We start from the raw sequence: 12,809 nt of genomic DNA, 5'->3' as shown, positions 1-12,809 counted from the left end.
TTGCATGTTGTGATTGAAATTATTGTTCGTATTGCGTGTTTTATGTGTTTTCATCCCTAAAACTAAAACTGGAATACCAAAAATGGAGAAAACAATACCAAACAACTGTTAGGCCCAATATGGAAAGCTAATGTATTGAGAGGGGAGGGGTGAATCAGTACTTCAAATCCTTTTATCAACAATATCTTTACTATTATGCATAAACCAAAAACTTCTGTAACATAACATAAAGCTAAAACAAATAAGTAACAATCATACATGATTCACTCCATAACACATATATTTTGGTTACGTAGAAACTCTTGGTTAGAGAGAAAAACTATGGTGGGGATGGCACCCACAACTTCACTACTGCAATAATAAAGAGTGCTTGGTTAGAGCTACATATTTAGCTATTTCTGATAGCTTACACTGTTAGGAGTAACAAGATCTATTAGATCTACCTTGCTAAAGGATTTTACAACACTTTATATAAATGTTGCACCTAGTTAGAGGGTTTACAATTTATAGACTTGATTAGAGTCTTTTACCCTATTAAAGGTTTCTCTTACAACTTCAAAATATTACAATAAGACTTTACAAATATCTGCAACTTTACATCTCAAATGCTATAATAGATTCTATGTGCTCAAAATAAGATTACCTTGCCTATAGCATACCTTGGTAACTCATAAAGTAACTTGGTGAACCCTTCTGTTTACTCTGTTCTTTGACTATTCTCTAAGAACCTTCTCGGTGACCTCTGTGTCTCTGTAACAGTCATAATACTCTGTGATTTCTCATGTATCACATAAGTCTTGCTTCATACACATATGCACACACATTTCTCTCATTCACATATATCTCTAACCCTAAATTCATGCTATATAAATAGATTTCTTATGTCAGCGATCTGATTCATTGGTTCGATCTTACAAACATGATTTCTTGAATGAATAACCATGCAAAATATTTCATTGGTTAGATGACCTCAAAATTATACAAAATCTATATGTGCAATTTCCAATGCGATAATGGTTCTATGTGCCTCGATCTTGTAACACGTTTTCATATGTGTGTCCAGGTTCAATGAATCTGGTAACACGTTTCACTCGGTGTATATCAATTGGTGTATTATCTGTATTGTTCGGTAGACATGAAATAACACTCGATAGACAACTTAGTGTATACTAGGCTTTGTGACTGTTTTCCTTCTGTAACCAACTAGACTGTTCATACCGACTAAATATTTCGGTAGTAGTAACCGACTAGAGTATATAGAATGACTTTGGATATAAAACTAATGGCAATTTGATAAGTAGTAACAATCTCCCCTTTTGACATTAGTTGAGATGTTTGACAAAACTACTTTCAAAGTCATTACTCAAAAATATGTATACTTTACAAAATTTGACTAAACATATAGTATATACATTAGTCAATGAAATAGTATAATCAAATATAATCCCCTTATCAATATGCTGTACAAAACTCTTATTATGTGTGGTCGGTGATCAATACTCTGTAATCACTATTCTTTCCTCTGTTCACTGCTTGGTTTACTGCTCTTGGATACTCTACTTATTCTGCTCATTCTGCTCGGTATACTCCCCCTGTATACTACACTCGGGTTGTTTGATACTTTGAATACTATACACTCCCCCTGTGTACTTTGATGCTATATATACTCTAATGATATACTCCCCCTTTTTGACAAACATCAAAATTTAGTTACCATTTGGAGGTGGCAACTGATCAAAAATGGATTTGTACTTTGTCTTGGCTTCAGTGAGAGTGACAGAGAGTGCATCCTTTACACTGTCCATTAAAGAATTTTGTGCATTAATATCAACCAATAATGAAATTAAGCCATCTAAAGTGCTTCCCTCTTATGTAGTAGAGAGGTAAGTGGCTCGGTGGAGCTGTTCTTGAATGGATGAAAGATGAGGAAGGAATAATGTTTGAAGTGTCATTATGTCCATCCTGATCTTGTGTTCTTCATTCCTCAGTTCCAATTGTTGAGCCATGAGCTGTTGTAGCTTAGTATAAAAATTTTGAACTAAATTGGGCTCGGGGGTCAACTTATTTGAGAGATCGGTGATTTCTTTCTCAATTGCTTCTATTTTATTCTTAATGTCCTTAATGAATAAAGAAAATGTGCAGAGTTTCTAAAATAATGAAAGAATGTGTTTGAGTTGACGGGACAACTCAGCAATGAATTTGACAAGTTTTACCTTGCCAACAAAAATGGATTTCTGTACTTCCTCTATCATTTTAGCAGTTAGCTCCTTGTCTTTTAGTTTGCTCAAGTATTCGGATGCATGTACTCCAGATGTCTCAATCTGATTTAGGAGTTTATCCAATTGAATATGGATGGATGCATCGGTTGATACTGTAGCTAAAGGTAGCATATCTGATAGTAAGGTCTTTACCTTCTGAAGTAATTTATTCTTCTTTTGTATGGCTAGTTGCTTCTCCTATTCGGCCTTTTCTTTGCACAGTTCACCGAATTCAGTGAGTGCTTGCCCTTTCAATTTGGAGATGTCTACATTGGGCAACACTATCGGTTTCGATAAATATATTTTGAAACTATGCTTTTTCAACTTCTTTTCTTTACCTTTCACCGAGTAAACCACTACAATAGCTTGAGAGGCTTGAGGACCCTCAGTAGGTTGCTCGGTAGAGACAACACTTTGGTCGGTTTCTTTAGCCTTGGTAGTGTCCTTCGGTGTCTCGGTACTTGGTGTCTCAGCTGTAACATTTTCTGTGCTAGAAGGTGCTTGAGAGGTTTGTTCTTGTGAAGTACCTTCTGCTGTAGACTTTTGACCATCGATGCCTTCATCTGTATCCTGAGGAGCTTCAGTTGTAGCAGGTTGATTAATCGGTGGGTAAGGCTGAACTTGTTCCAAAATAGATTCACTGGAGACAATTTTTGCATAAGCATTGCCTTCTATCATTTCTTGTTCAGGTGCCTCTACATCCATGACATCTTCATCTATTTGAATGGTGTCAGCAGGGTCTTGCTCGGTGACACCAGGCTCTTGGTCGGTGACATCGACTATTTCCACTGTAGATTGTTCACTAGCATTCTTTCTTCAAAAGATGTCCTGCCATTGCTCTTTTGTTTCCTTCTCCACTTCTATATACAGGCCATTCATCAATTTCAAGGCCTTTTGTTTTACTATAAATTGTGTTTGGTTGTTTGACAGATGTTCTTTTATTTCATCAATTGACATATCAGGAAAGAGATGCACCAGAATTCTTTCTCTGATTTGTTTCTCCGAGTCTAGGGCATATTGCCATCTGGTTTCAATATGTGCATATAATTCCTTAGGAAGAGAATTACATACTTCTAATGGGACCACTCAGAATTTTAGAAGTGTGCAAATGATAGCTTCTTCAATTTGCCTCTTTTCATCAGCAGATCTGGATTCATATTTGACAAATCTGAATCCACCAAATCCACCACATTCCTTCAGATTTTTACAAAAAATTTCTACACTATGTACATCTACCTTCTTGCTTTTCACAATCTGAAATTTACTTGCATCTTCAGATTCGGTATCACTCGACTCTTTTGGCAAAATGAGTCTCTGAGTAGATTTCTTGTATGTTCTAGTTACCTTAGGAATGGCAACAGTCTTTTGTTTCTTACTCGGTGATGCAGTAGATGCCCTTGTGTTAGGTCTCTTTGTTGGAGGAGTTGGTAGGGCTATTGAAGTGTCTTGTTTCTTTCTCTTCAACACTTTTCCCTTAGGCAATTTGGTGCTAAGTGTTATGGCTGCTTCTTGGGCTTCTGTCTCCTCTTCGATGATAGCTAGAATGCCTTTGACAGGTGTAGAGGAAGACTCTTCTCTGAATTTCTCAGTTAATGCCTTAATCATCTTTGATGCCTTCCTTGTAGCTTTGGGTACTACAATGCTCATCTTTACTTTTTCTTTCACCTCTTCATAGGTTCCATACCTCAGCTCGGTAGTATGCCTTGGTAGTGTTAGAAATGCATTGATTTGCTGTTGTGTGATATCAAAATCAATCTCATAACCCATAGGTGGCAAAGATTGAGTCCTCGGTTCCACAACATTCACATAACAGTAATCAGTGTTGACTTTAAATCATATTTCATCTTTGTATTTTTCTACTAGCTGGGGTGGAATCTGGTACCTGTTATGCATTTTCTCTTGGAAATTGCTGAAGTAATCATCCATTATATCATTAAAGTTATCACCTAGCTTCTTGATGAATTCATTGATCTGATGGGTGATTGGTCGGTGTAGTTCCCAAACAACTTTACCAACTGTTGGAAAAAACTTCTCAAAGTAGAAAAACATACATACAAGTAGTGATCCAAATTTTAGAGTATTTGTCGAGTTGTTCTTCTTCGGCTTCCTGATTGTGTTCAGATTTTCAAACAAGTTCTTCAACAATACTTCACACAAGTTAATTTTCATGTCTTTCTTAACAATTTTGTATGCTAAGTCCACTATTGCACAGGGTACACTATTTTCCCTTGCCGATTGGAAGAAATAGTAACCAATTACTCTAGTGGCAAATTTGAGTTCAGGATCAGTGACATTGTTCAACTTCAGACCTCTGCAATCAGATTCTACTCTAGTCAAATTGATCAATTCCTTCTGTGATATCATTTTCTGTGCTTGGGCATGATCATAGATAGGATAACTGGTGATCAGATGAATGATTTCTTTTAGTGATCTTAAACGGTTGCTCTTGTATCCACATGAAATCATCATGCACTCGGCTTAGTACAAACTTGACCCACTGGGGTTTGAACACATGGGGATAGGTTAGGGCTTCAGTCAATCCCTTGATTTAGATGTGCTCATACTTGCTATCCATTTTACCATCTATGCACAATTCATCATATGCATCTTTGATCTCAACATGATCGAGTTCTTCAACATGACATTTGGTGAAGAATCTCACATCCTCGACTAACAAGACTCAATCCAGGATGAGTGAAAAGGTAGTTTTGTCATTCGGTTCAGATGCAATTTTGGGAGTCAAAGAGTATTTTAGTGAGGGATTCTCTACATTCTTGACAACAATGGGGTCTTGGATCTTAGGTGCCATTTTGATCTCAGATAAAAATTGACATAGGAACCTTAGGGTTTGAGAACTTAACAAACAATAGACGCTTCACACTCAGCAGATAATAACAACTTAATGAGTTCGGTAAACTAGCTTAGCAATGCGATGAGATTTGATGTAAATACCTTAGATTTCACTTTGAAGATGGTTTGATCGCCTTGATTCGCTCCGCTCTGCTTCTCGAAAACTTGGTGAATGAAAATAACCTCGAAGAATGCTTTAAGTACATAATAAACCTTATCGGGCTCCGTGCAAGTTAGGTCAAAGACATTAAATGCACTCGGTTCTACTTAACTTTTTTTCACTTTTTGTGCTTTAACCGAGTAACCAAATTTCCTTCATATAATGACTTGACAGGCTTCCTGAATTCACCGACTTGATAGATTTCCTATAAAGTGCTCCAAAAGACTTTGATAGAATTTCAAACTTACTACTACATCTTACTATGCAGATTTTGAATTCAGTACATACTAAAATAGGAACTGTTTAAGATTTAACCTTGTGAGAATGTAGTCCCTTCATACCTTTACCGATTAATTTTGAGTGGGAGCACCTAACTTGGTAGGTAAGTGCTTTCTTTATTTGACACAATTTCCTTCTTTCTCCAAATCATCTTTTATTTCTCTTTTATTTCCTCAGTGTCTTCTCTAGGTTGAACTCTGCAATCTCCAGCCAAGTGTCCAACTTTGTGACAATGAAAACATGCCATACCAAAATTTCTCCATGATCTTCGGTTGTTCATTCCAAACCTTATAAAGCAGTTGGCACTTATATGTCCATATCTTCCACAACATTCACACCATATCCTTGTATTGTAATCCCATGGTACTGTAGAATATTGTTGGTAAAGATCTGTGTGAGTTTGGTAACCTCTAGTATTTGCTCGGTGTGCAGACCACATGTGGTTCTTTTGCTTAAACCAACACTTCTCGGTACTATGTCTATATCTATTGCTGTTTTTACAAAACCCTTTGAATTTGCCTTCTGATAATTGTTAACAGACTTTGTCCTACATTGATTAGATGTGTGACCATATTTATTGCAATTGTAACAATAACCATTGGTCTTAGTGGCATTCGGTTGCTTACCTTTTCTGATTTGACACATGTTGGCAGTATGACCTTGATTTCCACAGTAGTTGCAAATAGGCTTCTTTCTTTTGATGTTCTTCTTGATTCCAACTTTCTTTGATGATTCTCCTCTCTCGGTAGTGCAGATTCCCTTCTCGGTAGAGTCTTTTTCTTTGTAACCGAGTCCTGCATCTTTATTGGGTCTTCTTGTATTCAGTTGCTCATCCAACATCTTTGATGCTTCATAACTCTTCTTCAGTGTTTCCTTGGATTTCTTCTCTGTTTCAAGTTCATTGCTCAACCTTGATACTTCAAGTTTCAATGCTTGATTCTCATCATCTTTTAGATTTGCTTCATGATGTGCATAACCTAGTTGATCTGACAGATTTTATTGAATCCCAGTCAACCTTATGATTTCATCATTCTTATCAGATACTAAAGCTTCAAGTTGTTTTTTCTCTCTTTCTAGATCTCTTACTTTGTCCTCAGCTGTCCTCAATGCATCTAGATTTTTAGTCATCTGTGTATTGAAATGTTCATGTTCTCTTTTCATTGTTTTTAGTTGATCAATCAATGCTTTGTTCTTTTCTTTCAGTGCTCCAATCATTTCTTCAGTCTCTTCAGACATACTATTCTCAGATGATGTCTCAATTTGTTCCACTAACACTGGAGAGTCCTGCAAATCATCAGATAAACTTCTTCTCACTTTAAGAGATTTTTGTTAGCATGATCCAATTCTTCTTGTAGATACACAATACTCTGAGATTGTTTGTAGCCTTCCATTGATAAGATCTTTCTCTTTAGGTAGTCAAACCCTTTTCCAAGATTCAAACTCCAATACCAATTGCCCAATATGGAAAGCTAATGTACTAAGAGGGGAGGGGTGAATCAGTACTTCAAATCCTTTTATCAACAATATCTTTACTGTTATGCATAAACCAAAAACTTCTGTGACATAACATAAAGCTAAAACAAATAAGTAACAATCATACATGATTCACTCCATAACACATATATTTTGGTTACGCAGAAACTCTTGGTTAGAGAGAAAAACTATGGTGGGGATGGCACCCACAACTTCACTACTGCAATAATAAAGAGTGCTTGGTTAGAGCTACATATTTAGCTATTTCTGATAGCTTACCCTATTAGGAGTAACAATATCTATTAGATCTACCTTGCTAAAGGATTTTACAACACTTTATATAAATGTTGCACCTGGTTAGAGGGTTTACAATTTATAGACTTGATTAGAGTCTTTTACCCTTCTTTTACCCTGTTAAAGGTTTCTCTTACAACTTCAAAATATTACAATAAGACTTTACAAATATCTGCAACTTTACATCTCAAATGTTGTAGTAGATTCTATGTGCTCAAAATAAGATTACCTTGCCTATAGCATACCTCGGTAACTCATAAAGTAACTCGGTAAACCCTTCTGTTTACTCTGTTCTTTGACTGTTCTCTAAAAACCTTCTCGGTGACCTCTGTGTCTCTGTAACAGTCATAATACTCTTTGATTTCTCATGTATCACATAAGTCTTGCTTCATACACATATGCACACACATTTCTCTCATTCACATATATCTCTAACCCTAAATTCATGCTATATAAATAGATTTCTTATGTCGGTGATCTGATTCATTGCTTTGATCTTACAAACATGATTTCTTGAATGAATAACCATGCAAAATATTTCATTGGTTAGATGACCTCAAAATTATACAAAATCTATATGTGCAATTTCCAATGCGATAACGGTTCTATGTGCCTCGATCTTGTAACACGTTTTCATATGTGTGTCTAGGTTCAATGAATCTGGTAACATGTTTCACTCGGTGTATATCAACTTAGTGTATTATCTTTACTGCACGATAGACATGAAATAACACTCGGTAGATAGCTCGGTGTATACTGGGCTTTGTGACTGTTTTCCTTCTATAACCGACTAGACTATTCATACCGACTAAATATTTTAGTAGTAGTAACCGACTAGAGTATATAGAATGACTTTGGATATAAAACTAATGGTAATTTGATAAGTAGTAACAACAACTCAGTGATAAACTCTGTCAGTGTCAAAATCTAGTCCTTATCAGTCATTGAAAACTAGTCCTATATAAAAAATTGGTCATACTCAGTCATCAAAACCACAACATTTAATCTCTATCCAGACACAGTCGTATGAGCCTTCTTTTTTATCATTTTGCTACATATATTCTGTCGTATGAGATTCCATCAATCCTAATAGTCTGTCGTTTGAGCTTGCATTCTATGTCGTACGAAACCTAATTGTTTGTCATCCAGGTCTGAGAACTATCATTCTATCTTGAATCCTGTATCGTACGATAAACCCTTAAATTTATCAGTTTATCATTTCAAAAATACCCATCTGTCATACGGTATTAGGCAGCAACTTGTACGAAACATTACTGTCATTTTTCTTGAAGCTATTGTACTGTCGTCCGGTCCTGAAAATCCTGTCGTACGAGTCTCTCATTTTACCAGTCTAGAACAGTCAAACTTGCCTAAAATAGTCTACAACAAGCCTAAAATTGGTTTTCATCCTCCTGAACATAAACAACCTTGATATTGTACCCTTGTCGCATTGCACGATTTTGTCGCATCTTTCAGCTAGTTCAATCAACATCTTATCAAACCTAAGTTAACTTAGATAACGTCTTACACATGATAGATCATTCTTGAAACTAGACCAGATCTTAGTTACTTCATTCAATCACTACGTTAAATGAACAACTAGCTACGATTTGATCTTGACTTCTACAACACATCTAGCTCTCGATCCCATCGGTTATAAATGTCTCCTCAAACAAGAAGTTCTCGCAATAAAATAGACATCAGAAAAGGAACACCCTTTTCATCAAATGATAATCCATTCTTTGTATAAAACCTCATCTCAAATAAACCCTCATCGTCACAAATACCAGTTTACGATATACCAATCTTTGGTCATGTCATGCCCAAAATTTAGGGCAAAAATGGAATGATTTTTTTTTATATACTAATTAATTAACAAGTTCGCTCACATGACATGCACTAATGTATTTGCCATTTCTATATTCGAGCTAATTCTGATACAAACAAAGTATCGAAAATTAATTAAATTTTATTTGCGGAAATCTAAATGGTTTAATTTTATCTTCACAAGATACCTAGTCATTAGATTAATTAAATCAAACTCATAAAAAAATATAGAAGATGAAGATAAATTTAATCTCCAATAAGACTATATAGTCTAAAAATCCATTTTTAATTCAATAATTATAATAAATGTTTAAAGTGTCATTTAATTTAGATAATTTAATTTACATGGGCAAAATTAATTTCGAGTAGCCATTAATCAGCTTGGAAAGCTAATTCACAATTATTTTTCTAGCATCCATTCTAACCTCAAATGAAAGGTGCTTAAATTAATCCCTTTAAAATCCAACTTAAAACTTAATGCTCTAATTAAATTAACTAGGGCATAACTAAGTATTTATCACACTAAACACTTTTAAAAATATAAGACTAGGCTTTATTCTTTAAATTATATATATTTTTTAAAACTTCCTAATTAGCATATCATATAGAGGTATTTAAATATTTAAAACTCTATATAAATACATACCCAAAACTATAACACACACACACACACACACACACACACACACACACACACATATATATATATATATATAATGGTAAATAAACTTAGGCTTACATTTTCATTTGTTTTGCAGGGTATTTATATTGCATGTTTTATATAAAAATATGTATAAATATATTCATGCTTTCTACATGTATATAAATATATATATATTTATTTATAACTTACAGTATTAATTCTTTTCTTAAACTAACATCGAAGTCATGGAAGATTCTGATTTACAAATGTAGGAAAGGAAATATAGTAATAAGTTTGTTTAATAGAGGGATATTTTCCAGAACTATTTTGTACTCTATTGATTTACAGAAAACAGAATTATAAAAATTATTTTAAATCTACAATATGCATGCAAATCTAGTTAATGCCTTTCCTATTTATTTTTATTTTAAATGCTTAAAAATGGAATAAATTTACTACTAAACTATTTTTCATAACACATCAGATATATATATTTCTTTTTCTGTACTTAGGAAATACTATTTTAGGAATACATTATACTTTTCTGCAATAAGTACATTCATTGATTTTACAACTAACACAACAACTACATAAACACCCTTTTTTTAATACTTAAAATCTAATAGCAAATACAACTCATATTTTTCTGCAAGTAGAATGAAGATAAAATTCTCAGGATAAAAGAAGAACACAGATTTAATTAAAAATAATTTTTCCATATTACAAAAAAAAACTATTGCATGCAATTCAAAAGTAACCCCTTTTTTTTTTCAAAATAGAAAAATAGAAGTATATCTAGCTTTTTACAACTCTAAAGATATTCTACAAAATTACAGGATGTTTCTTTATTTAACTGCAATAATAGATCTCATGTCTATATTTCAAAATTTACAACTTGCCTCTGATTTCAACAAATGAGGGTGTATTTCTTCTATCAAAACTAATAACTGCAAATGAATTTAGATTTCTTCAACAATAACCTTCTGCAACTTTTCACTTTTCCTATTCTTTTCTCCTGACATTCCTACATAATAAATCACAATATGACCATGGAGTGCTCACCTCCCAGCCTAGGCTAACTGGTAGCCACCCCCGAGCTCGGAGAACCAAGCCCTAGATGGGTAACAAACATGCAATCACATAGAAGACAACAAACACACAAATTACAAACACACTCCCAAACTTGGCTACACTACACCACACTTTGGTGATGACCTTTTTAAGGGTGGTAGTGGACCAATACCCTGAGGAGAACTGCAAGTATGGAAAAAAAGTAGCCACCTCATGGCACAATAAATACATCAAGAATTTCAACCCCTTATTCCTTATGCCCCCCAAAGGCATTCTAGCCTTATATCCCTCCTTATGACCCCCATTGCATAAATAGGCCATGTAGCAAGGGTCACACAAAGATCCCTTGTGATCACTCTCAAACGAGAGTCTCTCACTCAAGGGTTGTCACTGCTACCACCCACAAGATCCTCTTCTCTCCCAAGAATAAGTGTTCTTGAGAAAACTCCCAAAAGCACAGACATATCACAATGCAAAATACTAAATGAAAATTCCAAAAACACATTCAAGGAAACAGATTCCTTACACCAACATACTTTCAAAACACATGCAAAGAAAGAAAACATTTTTAAAGAATAATGAAACCAACCTTAATCTGCCCAAAGGTAGGATAATATTTGAGGAAGAGCTTCCCAATCCACGGATCTTCTTCTTCTACCCTTAGCCAATTTTTTTCTATCCAAATCTTTTCTATTCTATTCAAAATTTTCTTTTGTCTCCAAAAATGGAGAGTGGGTAACTACCCTCAAATTTTCAAATTCTTCCTTAAGAAGCTCATCCTCTCCGTTCTCACAAGTTTCTAAAACTAAAAAAGGAAAGTAAGGCAGAATGGGAAAAAGACTCTCATTCGAATAGGAAAGTTTACAACTAAGTTTAAACTTCTAATTTCAATTTTCGCACAACTCAGAAAAGCCAAATTTTAAAGTGTTAAAAAGGTCACTCAGGAGTAGAAACTTGCCTAAAATTACCCCTAGCCCTTAGGTATACCTTATGGGCTTTAGGAAACCCTATTCAACTACCCCTAGGTGTTCATTTAACCCATTTTAAACCTCTCTGAAGTTTATTTTCGGGTCAAACATATGTTGACCTCTCCAAAAATTCTTTTCCCAAGGTATTATGACATGACGTTACATTATTTGAAAAAGCTATAGTTGTACACTTTCCCACCAATAGACAAAAATAAAACATTTAGACTTAAATCCACACATGTGTCAAGTGACACAAATAAAACACTTTTACAATTTAAACATGAAATCATCTCTTGTGGATTTTACACAATAACTTTAAACAACACTTAACACACATGCAGCATATACTGTTACAAATAAAATACAACACAAACGGGGTGTTGTCTCTCCAACTAGACAACCCCTGGCTTACAAACATACATAAGTCTAGGTTTGGTTCTCTGTAAATTTTCCATGGTCACATGGTTAATTTCCTGCACATCTCAATTTACACATTAGTACTTTCAAATATCCACTTATAATATAATTTCAAAAGAATAACAATACACATCATTACTTGCATACAATTTTCATCTGCACAGATTAAATACATCTCTTATCAAGCAATATCATATAAACAATTTCATCCAAATTCACATAAACTTAACCATACATCAAAGTTCTATTATCATAGCAAAGTCCTGCAATTTCAATAACGACATCTATCATCGCAATATCATCTTATCTAATAATCATGTAGTGTTCTATCTCATAAAGCATATAAGTAAATCATCAAAATATAGCAATGTTATCCAAATCCTGGAACCATATCAGTACTAAGTTTCAATATGCATCAAAATAAAGTATCCATGATAGTCTAAATATAAAATCCACTGAAATGTCAAACTGAGTCAAGGTGAGGCCTCACACCCTCCCCCTCTAGGCATGAACTTCCTCCTGGAGTTCATCGAAGAGGTGGGGGTACTCTGATCTCATACATGCTGCGT

The sequence above is a fragment of the Cryptomeria japonica genome, chromosome 1 (genome assembly GCF_030272615.1).
Source record: "Cryptomeria japonica chromosome 1, Sugi_1.0, whole genome shotgun sequence".
In the NCBI taxonomy this organism is placed as follows: domain Eukaryota; kingdom Viridiplantae; phylum Streptophyta; class Pinopsida; order Cupressales; family Cupressaceae; genus Cryptomeria; species Cryptomeria japonica.
Note: the sequence above shows the minus strand (reverse complement) of the source record.